Source organism: Ictalurus furcatus, chromosome 20 (assembly GCF_023375685.1).
Source record: "Ictalurus furcatus strain D&B chromosome 20, Billie_1.0, whole genome shotgun sequence".
NCBI lineage: Eukaryota > Metazoa > Chordata > Actinopteri > Siluriformes > Ictaluridae > Ictalurus > Ictalurus furcatus.
The window spans coordinates 9861052-9874702 of record NC_071274.1 but is presented as its reverse complement, the minus strand read 5'-3'; the positions used below and the strand labels follow the sequence as shown (position 1 = coordinate 9874702).

Below are 13651 nucleotides of genomic sequence, written 5' to 3'. Positions count from 1 at the left end.
GTTCCCTCACCAGCCTCTCCTTTTTCACCTCTGTTAATGAGACCAAAAAAAAAACACAGCAGCTTGTCATGTTCTAGAGAAACTACAAAAAGTAAACTCTTTATTCCATAGCAGAAAACTTAGTTAAAGTTACAGCCTGATTAGAAGAAGCGTGTTTATTAAAAGCTGTCATGTTTCCTGCATTGAGAGAAAGAGGCTGCTACTTTTTCAGAGGAGGGTGTGTGGGCTTGATTAGTACAAGGGAAAAAGAAACTGCAGTCTCCTTCAATTCCATGTTTATATTTATCCGGGCCTAATAATAACAATTGTTTGGTCCTCACCAACTTCAATAAACAAACAAATGATCTCAGCTGACAAAAAAACACAACACAACATATTTCAATATGTAGTCATTTCTACATTATTTTCACAAAAAATAAACCAACATTCAGAAACCAGGTGGGAAAAATTAAGTAAACCCTATAATTGGGTAACATGTATAACCACTTTTAGCAACAATAATTTGAAGTAAATGTTTTCTGTAGTAGTTTATCAAGCGCTCTCATAGTTTTGGAGGGATTTTGGCCCACTCTTCTTTAACAATAATTCATATGAGGACGTTCGTTTATGCACAACTCTCTTAAGCCACAGCATCTCAACAGGGTTGAGGACTTGGCTTTGACTTCATTCCAGCACTCTTGATTATTTTTCTTTATGTTACTTCTTTAACCATTCAGATGTCTATTTGCTGATATGTTTGGGATCATTGTTCTATTGCATGACCCAATTTCAACCCAGCGTTAGCTCATGGACAGATGGCCTCAAATTTTTCTCAAGAATATTCTGGTATAAAGTGGAGTTCATTGATTGAGTCTCAGTGACTGCAAGTTTCCCAGGTCCTGTGGCTGCAAAAAAAACCCAAATCATCACCCCTCCACCACCATGCTTGACAGTTAGTATGAGGTGTTTATGTTGTTACACTGTATTTGGTTTTCACCAAATATAGTGCTGTGCATGATGAACAAATATCTCCATCTTGGCCTCATTAATCCAAAGAATATTGTTCCAGAACTTTTGTGGTTTGTTCAGATGCAATTTTCCACTCTACGTTGTGCTCCATATTCTTTTTGGAAAGGAAGGGCTTTTTCTAAGCCACCTTCCTTGAAAGCCATACAGATGTGGCCATTGAAAATGCACATTCTTTGTCTTGGGATTATACGAATGAACGACGATAACTTGCTAATAGTCCATCACCTGAATTTTTCTAATTGGCAATGGCCTCTAGTCAGTGTTGTTCACACGGAATTCATTCAATGTTACCTCGATGAACTTTCTACAGAGAAAAAAATGCTCATTTAAAAGAACAGTTAGTTGAGCTGAGGCTTGAACCCCGGTCGCTGGCATAGAAAGCCTGCATGTTACCGCTGTAATTAGAAACTTGTTTAAATTAGGTTTATCCTAAGTTTTGATGAGAAACTTAATATTTTCATGTGAACCATTCGACCACACATTACATTTTTATTGTACTGTGTTCAACTACCGTATGTTGTTTGATGCACCACCTGGTGGTTATTGTGTGAAGCACAACAAATGAGTTTAAATTCTTAGAACCTTGCCTGCAGTATACCACTTGATCACACGTGACGAATTGTGTGATGCCACATGAAAAATTGCCCATTCTTAAAGGCCACATCTGTACTTGTTCAGTCTTTTTCTGATTGAGCTGTCGGAACATAAACATTTGATATGCGTACAGAGGCCTGTAGGTCACATGATGCAGCTCTTTGGTTTGTCTTGATATCTCTGAGCATTAGATACTCTGGCCTTGGACTGAATTTTCTGCGATATCCACTCCTGCGAAGGTTGACAACTGTCCTGAAGGCTCTACATTTGTAAACAATCATTTTCAATGTAGAAATGTGAATTTCAAATTGTTTGGAGATGGCCTTCCCAGATTGATGTGCAGCAAAAATTGCTTTTCTGAAGTCATGGTAGATGTCCTTTGTTCTTGGTATGACACACACCTGAGTGCACCAGACCACCAAACTGCCAAAAGGTCTGCTTTTATAGAGATAAGTCACACTTCTTGATGATTAAGTAATTTTGTGCATTTCAATAGCAACACCTGGCTGCTAATTACTCTATTAATGATTGTGGAAGTAGGAAGGATGTACTTATTTTCCCACCTGTTTTCTGAATGTTGGTTTACTTTTTGGGGGGAAATGACTACATATTGAAATCTGTTGCATTCTTTGCCACCTGAGGTTGTTTATAGACATTGATGAGGAACACAACTGTTGTTTAGGGTCTTATAACACTTGCTATAATAAAGCAGTCAATCACATTAAATAAGGGGGGGGGGGGGGGGGGGAATCATCTACCAAATGTATTTTTCAGGGTACATACATATATGTACTTCATGACATTAAATCAGATGTAAATTAGATGTCATTCTGCTATAAAAAACAAAATTATTTTTCATGATCACATGCTACAGAAGGAAATTAAAGGAAAACACATTTCATGGTTCAAAATGCACACCTCTGTAAGTAGACTTGGCACCTTGTATAACCTGGATGCGTTAATATAAAACAATCAAACAAACAATCACTAGACAAATAATTTCAATAAATACGTTATTGCAAATGTGAAAAATAAGAACATTAGTTTTTGAGGTAGGCAGTCAATCAGCTCCTTGAGCCTTTTTTAAATAAAATGTATACAAAATATTGTGCAAATCAAAACAAACCAACTTGAATTGATGTAGTAAAGTGCCCTCCAGTAATATTGTATTTTAAGTCTCAAATAATCACTTCAGTCAACTCATTACTTTTTGAATGAATGTGCATATGAATGACACAATCTTGGTTTGTTTATCTACAACATGTCTTTAAATATATAATCATATCATCATCATTAAATCATACGTTCTCTGCGCTTAGACGCATCCAGTGATGTCATGAAGGAAAATTGTGACAGACAGTGATCTAGAGTCAGCTTTTTGTATCTATAACTACAAAAGATGTGTTTGTAAATACTTGTTCATTCGTCATAATCAAATAATAGCTAAACAATAGGGATGCACCGAATGTTCGGCAACCGAAATTATTCGGCCAAAAATAGCAAAAAAAAGCACTTTCGGTGTTAGGCCGAATAAGTGAAAAGGCGAATAAATTTGACCGAACAATGATGTGTTTGATGACGTGCCAAATAGCCTAGCAACCAGAGTGAGATGTGCGAATTTCACGACCTCCACTTCCAGCAGTGCGCTCGGAGCGATGAGGGGGCACGCGCATGCACGAGCTACGTGCATGAGTGGTCAGCAAGCGCATGCTCTTCAGATGTTGACAACCGTGACATTGTTTACTGTGGACACGTGCGTTTATTTTGTTTCTGTTCCGGAGTATTCTGTCACGTCGCGAGACGTAAGGGAGTAGAGTACGGAAGCAGGTTAAAGACATATTTATTTAAGGGAACATAACATTAACAACGTATAACTGTACTATATCTACTATAATACTCCACAAGGTGTACAGGGATGCGAGCGGTATATATCCCCAATATAATCAGCCGTATATAACCGAATAGAACCATTTTTTGCACTCGTCAATGCACTTTTTAATGCACTATTTTGTTGTAGGCTACAGAGTGTTACATTCTTTCAGCAGTCAGTTATAGGCCTAACATAGGCTATTCAAGGGGGGCTCAAAGATGACCACATAAAAATATTTTTATTTTACTCATTTATTTATTTAAAGTTATATTGTGCGTTGTTGGTAGCCTATGCCTGCTGGAATGAAAAAAAAAATGTTCAGTGTTAAATACATATTTTGAAATTGTAGTTTTTGTAATTGATTTTTTTCTTTGAAAAGCAAGACAAAATAGTAAAAAGCACATTTTGACTATTTAATTTATGCAGTGGTGGAAAAAAATGGCAAAATAAATGGAAAAAACGTGTTCGGTATTTGGGCTTCGGCCAAGTTTTTCATTATATTTGGCTTCGGCCAAGAATTTTCATTTTGGTGCATCCCTACTAAACAATGCTATGAAATAACCCAAATATGGCACTTTAACTGGTGAGCATGGTGTAGTGGTAGAGGATATGATTACAATGCCAGAGGTTATGGGTTTGAATTTCCCCCTTTTGTATTTATTTACCTCACAATAAAACCAAATCTACATCATTGACGTTTGTTACCATTTGTTTTATATTTAAATACAAAGTGGTGATCAGGCGCTGAAATGTGTTATTTTTGAAATCATACTGAGTGTGCTTTGCTGCTGTTATCACACATGAAAAACTCTGCTAGGCAACTGGAGATGCTTCCTTTCTATTAGATACATATCTGCCCCAAGCTATTTACAGGTGGGGACAAAACCGTTGTAATGGTTTAACTGGATTCTGTGTTAACTTGTGACTTACTGTACTTGAGCTAACTCCAAATGTGAACACTGATTCATTAGTTCAGAAAAGCCAAACAATATTTCACACAATACTTCGCCCATTACATGTAATCTGTCCCTCTACATGATGGTGGTATCACTCTAAAAATGAAAAATAACTGGTCTGATTACACTAATTCAGTCCCCCCAAAAAAGCCTGGCCTGTGTAAAATTTTTCATTGTCATGAGATTCGAACTTGTCCCTCAGTAAAGGTGATGAATCGCATTATCAAGGTGAGTTTTTTAAGTCAAAAGTATTGAAACACTTGTTTATAATATATTTTTTCACATTTTAGAATAATATTAATGTCAGCAAAGCTATTATATGAAATAACACAAATGGATTAAGTCTGTGTTCTTAATCTTCAATGTAGGAATGATCTACAGTCCATGAAACATTGCGAATGACTGTGAAATTAAAAAATTATGCAGAAATATAATAAAAGATTGCTTTGTAACCGTATTTTACAATGATATAAATCAGTGCATATTCCAAAATGCAGTTTGACATTTTCATTTTCAGAACATTGAACAAATATTTTTAGCCCTTATGATAAATTGCTTGTGATGTTCCTCATTTGTATGTCCCTTTTTAATTACATGCTAGGGGAAAAATGTGTTACTATATTGTTTGCAATTTTATAATAGGTCTTATTGAGCAACTTATAATTTATTACTGACCTATTTTCCATGTCCCACCAGTTACAATTGTGTCTAAGAAAAGTTTTTATGCTAACTTTTTAAAAACTTTTTTTAAGAAAAGGAATGCAGTTTGTTTCATTGGGCAATCCAGGGAATAAAACGCATATGCTCACTTACTGTAGCTTGAATAGCTTATGAGTAGCTTTGGGTTTACATGCTAATTTAATGGGCGATTAATGGGTTCACTTGCCGAAATTTTGTCATTCGACACGTATTGCGAGCCACCAGTTCAAAAGTTTCTCCTTTGCCCAACACTTCACCCCATTACTCTTCAGTAATGTCCTCATTATGTCTGAGACTGTTTGCTGTTTCTGGCATTCTTCGAATTCACACCATCACGTTCACCAGTCTCTCCTCCCAGGAGTGATTGTAACCGATGTGTGTTTAAATCGAGTGTCCCTGGAGAAAGAGAAAAAAATTATACCTAGATTCAGCGGGACCAGACGGGAGACCAATGCCAGTGCGTTTTGCTGTGCTTTTGTTTAAGAATCTAATCCCACATGGCAATTTAAAAAGTTTATAAAAAAAATAATTGTTGAATGTATTTTTGTAAGCACTATTAATTCTTTCCTCATATGGCTTTGATGCTTTAAAGTGCCCCAGTCTGCTGTGGTTGGCAAAAAAATTATTTTTGTAGGTACTTTGATGTCACACAAGTGTGAGTGGGGTGGGGAGTCCTTTGTCCCTGAGAGATTATAATAGTGGTAAATCCCCTTTGTCAGATACTTTGTCAAAAACACAAAGAATTTCTTTGTTGCTAAACTCAATTCTGAAGTCTGATTTAGCTAACTATATCCACGACATCCATTCCTTGCATTGATTAAGTTGCTGGCTCATTGTGATAATCATGCCGTTTTTCTACCACAGATATATTTTACTCTTAAAATGATCATTTATTCTCATAATGCTATGACTTTATTCTCAAAATATTATGAATTTATTCTCATAATGCTACGACTCAAAATAGGGCTGCACGATTATGGCCAAAATGATAATCATGATTATTTTGATCAATATTGAGATCACGATTATGTATCACAATTATTCATTGATTTTTAGGGACAACATATTTGTATTGCACTTCCACATTTAAATAAACAGACCGCTGCTTTCAGCTCTATGTTGGGCTACATTCCTGCTAATATACAAATCTTTGCATCAAATTAGACTGGTCCTTAAAGTGCACCATCTTGTAGAAGCAAAATATAAATAAAATTGTACCCAAAGTATAAGGTAAGTAAAAATAAAAATGCCATCAACCAAATGAAAATATGCGATCAAATATAACAATATGCAACCAAATGAAAGCAATTCAGGCCTATGCAGAAAAGGCAATAACAGTGTTTACAGGAGAAGAGACGTAGCCAAATCGCCCAATAGAGCGGTGACGCAGGGATGACGTCATTTTGTACCGAAACCCGGAAGTTAGCATCACACTGGTTCCCTCAACAAAAACCCAATAGGATTTTCCCATAGGCTTTTGGATTATTGCAAAAAATAAGCTCTGTGATCAACAAAAGTTTACAATACTAACACATTTTGTTCATCAAGACAATTTTCAATAAGTTTGAAGCCTAAATACAATCGCTAGAAATAAACAGCTAACCGTATGCTATAAACGAGCTACACCACGGTCGCGCGACTTCAACGTCACCATCACCAAGCTTCCGACAACTTCTCCAAATTTGATTGAAAACTTTTCCATAATACTTATTTACTAATCTTCATCCATGTTTTTTTCCTGGGGAATTGTGGACAGCATACCTGAACCAGTTTATCTGCAAAGGTTTTTCCTGTTTTTTCCTGCATGATGACGTTTAATGTCCCCCGACAACATCTGTAGTCCCATTTAGCAATTTGTTAGTGTCATGATTTCCCCTCTTTTAGGGGAAATCATGACTTTGACTTTGTTTACTTTCTATATGTGCATTTATGATTTCTGTCCTGTCTCCGCCCCTGTATTGTCATCAGTTGTTCCCTTATGTGTCATCATTAGTCTCAGCTGTTTTGTGTTCACCCTTAATCACGTTTGTAATTTAAACCCCCTTATGTCTTATTGTTCGACGCAAAGTATTGCCGGAGTTTTCCTTGTACCAAGCAATTGTTCATAGTTTCCCATCTCATAGTTTTGATCCTGTTCTCGACCTCGTTGTTTGATTCTTGTTTAGCCTTGTTTATACCCGTTTGCCAAACTTTTGCTTGTTTTTGACCACGCCATTGTCTCACGTTTTGGATTTGTCTGCCTCTCTTCAGTAAAGCTCTGATCTGCACTTGCATCCGTCCAGAACCCACATTACCTGACAGTTAACAACCGCCTTTTTCAATACATGTTAAAAGCTTTAGAAAAAATCATGAGTGGGGTCTTACTGGTGTATTTTATGTCGTAGAATAAAACGTGAAAATATTTTGAGCTTGTGTTCACCACAGAACTTATTTTAGGCTTTTAACCAAAATCCCATTAAAAAAACCCATTGACATTGGGATGGAACCAGAAGGGCTAAAATGCTAACGCAGTTCCGGGTTTTGGCATACAAAATGACGTCATCCCTGTGCCACTCTGTGGTGATTGGCTGTAAGTTTAGGAAGCGCTTGATTTGATATGCAGCGGAGTTTCCAATGAGCAGAAGATGAAGTTTAAACGTCAATATCGCAGTCGATCATGTTCATGTAATCATGGGTAGTCAAAATCGTAATTGAGATCGATATTCGTTTAATTGTGCAGCCCTATCTCAAAATATGAATTTGTTCTCATAATGCTACAATTTTATTCTCAAAATAGTATGACTTTTATCTCATAATCAGGGCTCTACGGTAACAATTTCTTTTAGGAGCATTTGTGCTCTTAATTACAAAAATTTAGGAGCACAGTTGAAGTTTAGGTTTTGTTTTGTTTTTTTATACATATTTTTAAAACAATTTTTTAGAGATGTACCACAATATAAGTAGGCATGAGAAAACTTGAGCTGGTCAATTATGACAGAATTTAGGAACATGGTGTGAGCCATGACAAATTAATTTACCTTCTGATAAACTAAATTTAAGGTTTTCAGTTAATTTTACAGGCTGTATGCAAAAAACAACCGTTAACCTGTTCCACCTTGTAAACAAATACAATAAACATCAATGTTCAGTCTTTGAAGTCTGCTCCTCTTAAATATATTTAAAGCTACGCTATTATTCCCATTGTCATGGTTCTGGATTATAGCCAGTTCTCAAACCACTCTGTGTATATTGTGTATATATATCTGAATAATCTCATATAGGATGTGATTGAGTGAGTTCATTTATCCACCAGATGCAAAGCGCTTTAGTTTAATGGTGTTCATTAGGGATGCACCGATCAGGATTTTTACGACCGAAACCAGATACCAAACTTTTTTTTGTTTAAGCTTTAATCAGGAGGTCTGTCATAAACAGTTAAATGTAAGCTCTCTGCTCATGGTCACTGTTAATTTAGTTTAAACAATAGCATTGAGAAATACTATTGGTTAATTGATAAATAAACATGCATAAAATATTTATTTTTAAATATCTTAAACAATTGAGTCCTAATTAAAAGTAGACTAACACAAAAATGATCCATATTAGGAAAAAAACTAATAGCCTTCTAAGGAAATGGCGAATAAGCTTAATGTCAAATTGATATTAAATGCAACCCATAGCAATTAAAAATTATTTCATTTCTCATTTAATTTATATTTTATGAAGTTAAAATATATAGTATACTATCTATTTTTTTTATATTAATTGATTTTTTATAACTAAGCACATTGTCTGTCTTTATTTTTGTTTGTTTATTAGTTGTTCCTTTTAGATCGGTTCCCCCAGTACAGTGTTGCCATGTCTGCTGATGATATTGAATTTTTTTGGGGGATTAAATCAAAACATGGTAACTGGAGTTGACTTTTCTAGTGATATCTGGCAACTGTGAGTTTAAATGAAATAAATGCGCTGTGAGTTGGTGTAGAAGGAGAGCAGCAGCATACTGTATGTTTACAAGCTGAACAGTTACTTTACTTAGTTGATTATGATTGGTGAGGAATTATTTAATAAAGAAGTTTGAATTAAAACCCACCTTGTAGCTTTAGCATTATTATTAATTTACTCCGCCCGACGCCGTTGTGTCTACACAAGCAGGTCACAGTCGCAGGTTCAGGTCATTTTGCAGGATCAATAAAAGATGGTGGTTTGTGAGATCAGGAAGTTGAGAGAAGCAGATGATGTACAGTGTTACTCTTTTCATCATAATGGCATCTCTGCAGTATTTACACAGTTGTTTGTTTGACTGAGGTGATGAAAAGTAGTGTGAAAGTAACTGTTGTGCGGTGTAGATGCATTTTGGACTTCCTGTAGTTTTTATTGCAATTGTATTATACAACTTCGAACAGGTCACTCGCACCGGTGCGCCTAAATATTTATTCACAGTCACACAAAGTACTTTTCAGTAGCAAATGCGAGTGAAATGGTTGCACTGTAGAGCCCTGATAATGCTACATCTTTTTTCAACAACCGGAAAAACAGGGGGGCTAAAGCCCTGGGCTAACTATGCCTACAAGACTGTGTACTTAACGTCCTCAATGTGGGAATGAACTACAGTCCCATGAAGAATTGCAAATGACAGTCAAATTAAAAACTATGCAGATATATAAAACTATGGGCTGTTTTTTACTATTCAGTACACATCATCCATTTATTTGCTTATTTTAATTAAAACTTTAGTTTTGTAATGAAAGAAATTAATATGCTGGCATGATTATATTTTTGTCTATGAAACAGTGATGTTTCGTTATGTTGTGTTAAGCACAGTGCACTAATATTGGCACCCTTGGTAAATATGAGCAAAGAAGGCTGTGAAAAATTGTCTTATTGTTTAAAGTTTTGATCATTTGTTCAAACAAATTCATAAAAATACTCTGCTCGCATGGATATCAAACAGTTGCAAGCAAAACACAGGTTTATCCAATAAAAAATAGCTTTGTTAAATATATGTGTGCCACAATTATTTGGCACCTTTTTAGTCAATACTTTGTGCTACATCCATTTGCCAAGATAACAGCTCTTGAGTCTTCTCCTATAATGCCTGATGAGGTTGGGGGAATACATGGCAAGGGATCCAAGGCCATTCCACCATACAGAATCTCTCCAGATTTTGAGGTCCATGATGGTGGATTCTACTCTTCAGTTCACCCCACAGGTTTTCTATGGGGTTCAAGTCAGGGGACTGGCAGGATGGCCATGGCAGGACCTTGATTTTGTGATCAGTAAACCATTTTTGTGTTGATTTCGATGTATGTTTTTGGATCATTGTCCTGCTTAAAGATCCAACCGTGGCCCATTTTAAGATTTCTGGCAGAGGCACTCAGGTCTTCATTTAATATTGGTTGATATTTAATAGACTCCATGATGCCATGTATCCTAACAAAATGTCCAGGTCCTCTGGCAGAAAAACAGCCCCTAAACATTAAAGAGACACCACCGTATTTAACTGTGGGCATGAGGTACTTTTCCATATGGCTACCTCTCTGTGTGCACCAAAACCACCTCTGGTGTTTATTGCCAAAAAGCTCTATTCTGGTTTCATCTGACCATAGAATTGGTCCCATTTGAAGTTCCAGTAGTGTCTGGCAAACTGAAGATGCTTGAGTTTACTTTTGGATGAGAGTAGAGGCTTTTTTCTTGAAACCCTTCCAAACAACTTGTGGTGATGTAGGTAACTTTGGATTGTAGTTTTGGAGACTTTCTGACCCCAAGACGCAACTAACTTCTGCAATTCTCTAGCTGTGATCCTAGGAGATTTTTTGGCCACTCAATCTATTCTCTTCAGTGTGTTGAGCCAATATAGACACACATCCAATTCCAGGTTGATTCATAACATTTCCAGTTGACTGGAACTTCTTAATTATTGCCCTGATGGTGGAAATGGGCATTTTCAATGCTTTTGCTATATTCTTTTAGCCACTTCCCATTTTGTGAAGTTCAACAACCTTTCATCGCACATCAGTTATATTCCTTGGTCCCGTTGTTGTGTGGCGTACTGCAGGATCACGTTCTCTTTCTCGCACATTTTTAATGGCCACATCTGTACCAGTTAAAGGTTTGGATTTTGATATGGAAACGAATCATGGACCGCAGTTACAGACAGCTATACTGGAGCAGACATCAGATGAAACAGACAGAAACTCTCTGTGCATGAGTGCAGAACATATCCAATAATGCTATCGTGTTTGGTGGAATTCAGGAAGCATGAAAGCAGAACAGCGACTGCAAATTTCAAAATGATTTACATCAGGGATTACTAGTGTTGATGCATGGAGTTCATGTTAATGAGCGACTGAATAAATTGCCAGGTTTGCAGCCAGGTTAACTTGTTTCATTAAATTCAGTTTATCAACATTAAGTTAATGACATTTACTCTCTTTATTGACTCTCATTTAGCCTGCGAATTTGCCAGCTAGCTTAAACAAACTTAGTGTAACGTTGGCCTAATTGAAAATTCCCTATGGCTTACCTTTTACATTGCTCGAAAACACCGACTCTCCTATGGTGAAAAGCTGCACATCCTTTTTGCAGACTTTACAGGACTTTACAAAGGCTACTTAAGGATTTGGTCCTTGATTCAACCATAACTTGTATTTTTCGTTTTCAAGCCAACATTCATTGAAGGGGCAACCTCCTGGCATGTTGTCATCTCCCACTCTGTTCCATCAAAAAAGACTGGCCGATCACACTATAGCCACACGTGCAGACTCAGAGTGACAAGCAAGGCTCGAGCGGAGTCGTCTTCATTTTATGCGACAGGTAAAAGCAATGAGGCCCTCTCCAAATTATTTTATCTAAAAAGTGAACTATTCAGTCGGATAGCAAACTATTATTGCAATTACAGTTTCAAACAGTTCAAGCACTTTTCAAACCTTGAAAACACCACATTAAAATAATTTACAAGGATTTCCAGCACCCATAAAAACCATGATTTTTAGATTTTAGAAAATCTCAAAGAAAACAAAAATAAACCAAACATTATAAAGAACATAAACACCATTATATACTGACCCTCTTCAATTTCCCAATGGTCATAACGTTGAACATTATTATTTCATGAAAACATAAGACAATACTATATTTCATTGATTTCACCCAAACCTCATGAAGATGGAAGACACGTAGAAGCTAATAATGAGTCAGTATACAACATGTTATTGTCCCCAATTAGAATACAGTCGAAAGTCCAAGGCCAGTATAATGAAACATCATCAGTACAACAAACCCAAATGAATGTTCAGAGTCTAGTAGAAGTGGCTCCTGGTCTCAGCAACTTTACCATAGGCATCATTGGTGGTTGGCACAGCTGAGGAATAAGCAAAAAGAACAACCCTCTGTGTACAGACAGATACAAACCAAATTGCTTTAAACTACACATTTAACATTTACATACAAATACACAGTCCAGACAAGAAACCACAGCAGCACTTATACTGAGCTGTAAGAACAATAATGATGTTCCTCACGGTAGGGAAAAAACAGCAGTTTGGCACATATGAGATGAACTCATGGCTCCTGCTACAGCACATGTTTACATTCTTACTCACTCCCTCATATAGGCCTAATCCTAGAGAGTTAACTTCCCTGGAGGAGATAGGAAGAGAATTACAACAACCACAACAATAAAGAAAAACAAACAAAAAAACAGTTCTCTAAAACTGTTACACCATGATAAATAAAAACTTAGAAGTGAAGGAGGTTGTACTTTATTTTTCCCATTACTGAAAAATATTACACTTCATATATTACACTTCACTTCATATAAGTCATATTTTATGATGACTACCCTTCATCATGCAGTCTGTTGAAGGTATTGTACGATATGCATATATATCAAGAACCTCATATCACATCCTTAAAATAGCGTGATTTAATATCAAGTTTTCAGTAAGGGCACAACAGAATGAAGAGAGTAATCTAAGAGGATTCGGCATATTATTTTTGAATAAATTATTTCTTGGAATGGAGTATTTTGTGGTGACATTCCTGTTCTTGCACTCACTGCAACCACATTAAGCATGTACTGTTATTTAATAATTGTTTTGTTTGCAGTAGTCACCTTGTATCATTGACTACGTTTACATGGACAGCAATAATCAAATTATTAACCTTATTCTGTGTGACAATATTGTATAAGACAATATTGTGATTAAGGTGTTTACATGAGTCGCTTTTAGAATACTCCTTTCATGTTCCCGTTTTAGATGTTATAGAACATAGTTCGATTAACAGCACACGTCATTGTCACCGCGCCATGCTGTCCGACGTTCCCTCCAAAATTTCACGTATCAACATACAGTTCGTCTTCATTATGGTACCTTATACAGTTTTCGGTGTTTTTATTTTTAATTTTACGAAAGCTTCAAGTGCAGTTAATTATTTGTCATGCTATACGTGCAAATAGACGATTGCTTGAAGCCGTGGGCTGCGTCCCAAACTGCCTACTTACCTACTATGTAGTAACTGAAATGCATGTATCTCGCCTACT

At 36.3% G+C, this 13651-nt stretch overlaps 1 protein-coding gene across 3 annotated transcripts in view; it reads left to right on the top strand.

Moving 5' to 3' along the window:
• The window catches only part of epc1b (enhancer of polycomb homolog 1 (Drosophila) b), a 123118-nt gene that overhangs the window by 41682 nt on the left and 67785 nt on the right, over positions 1–13651 (top strand). The gene's annotated exons all lie outside the window — the stretch shown is intronic.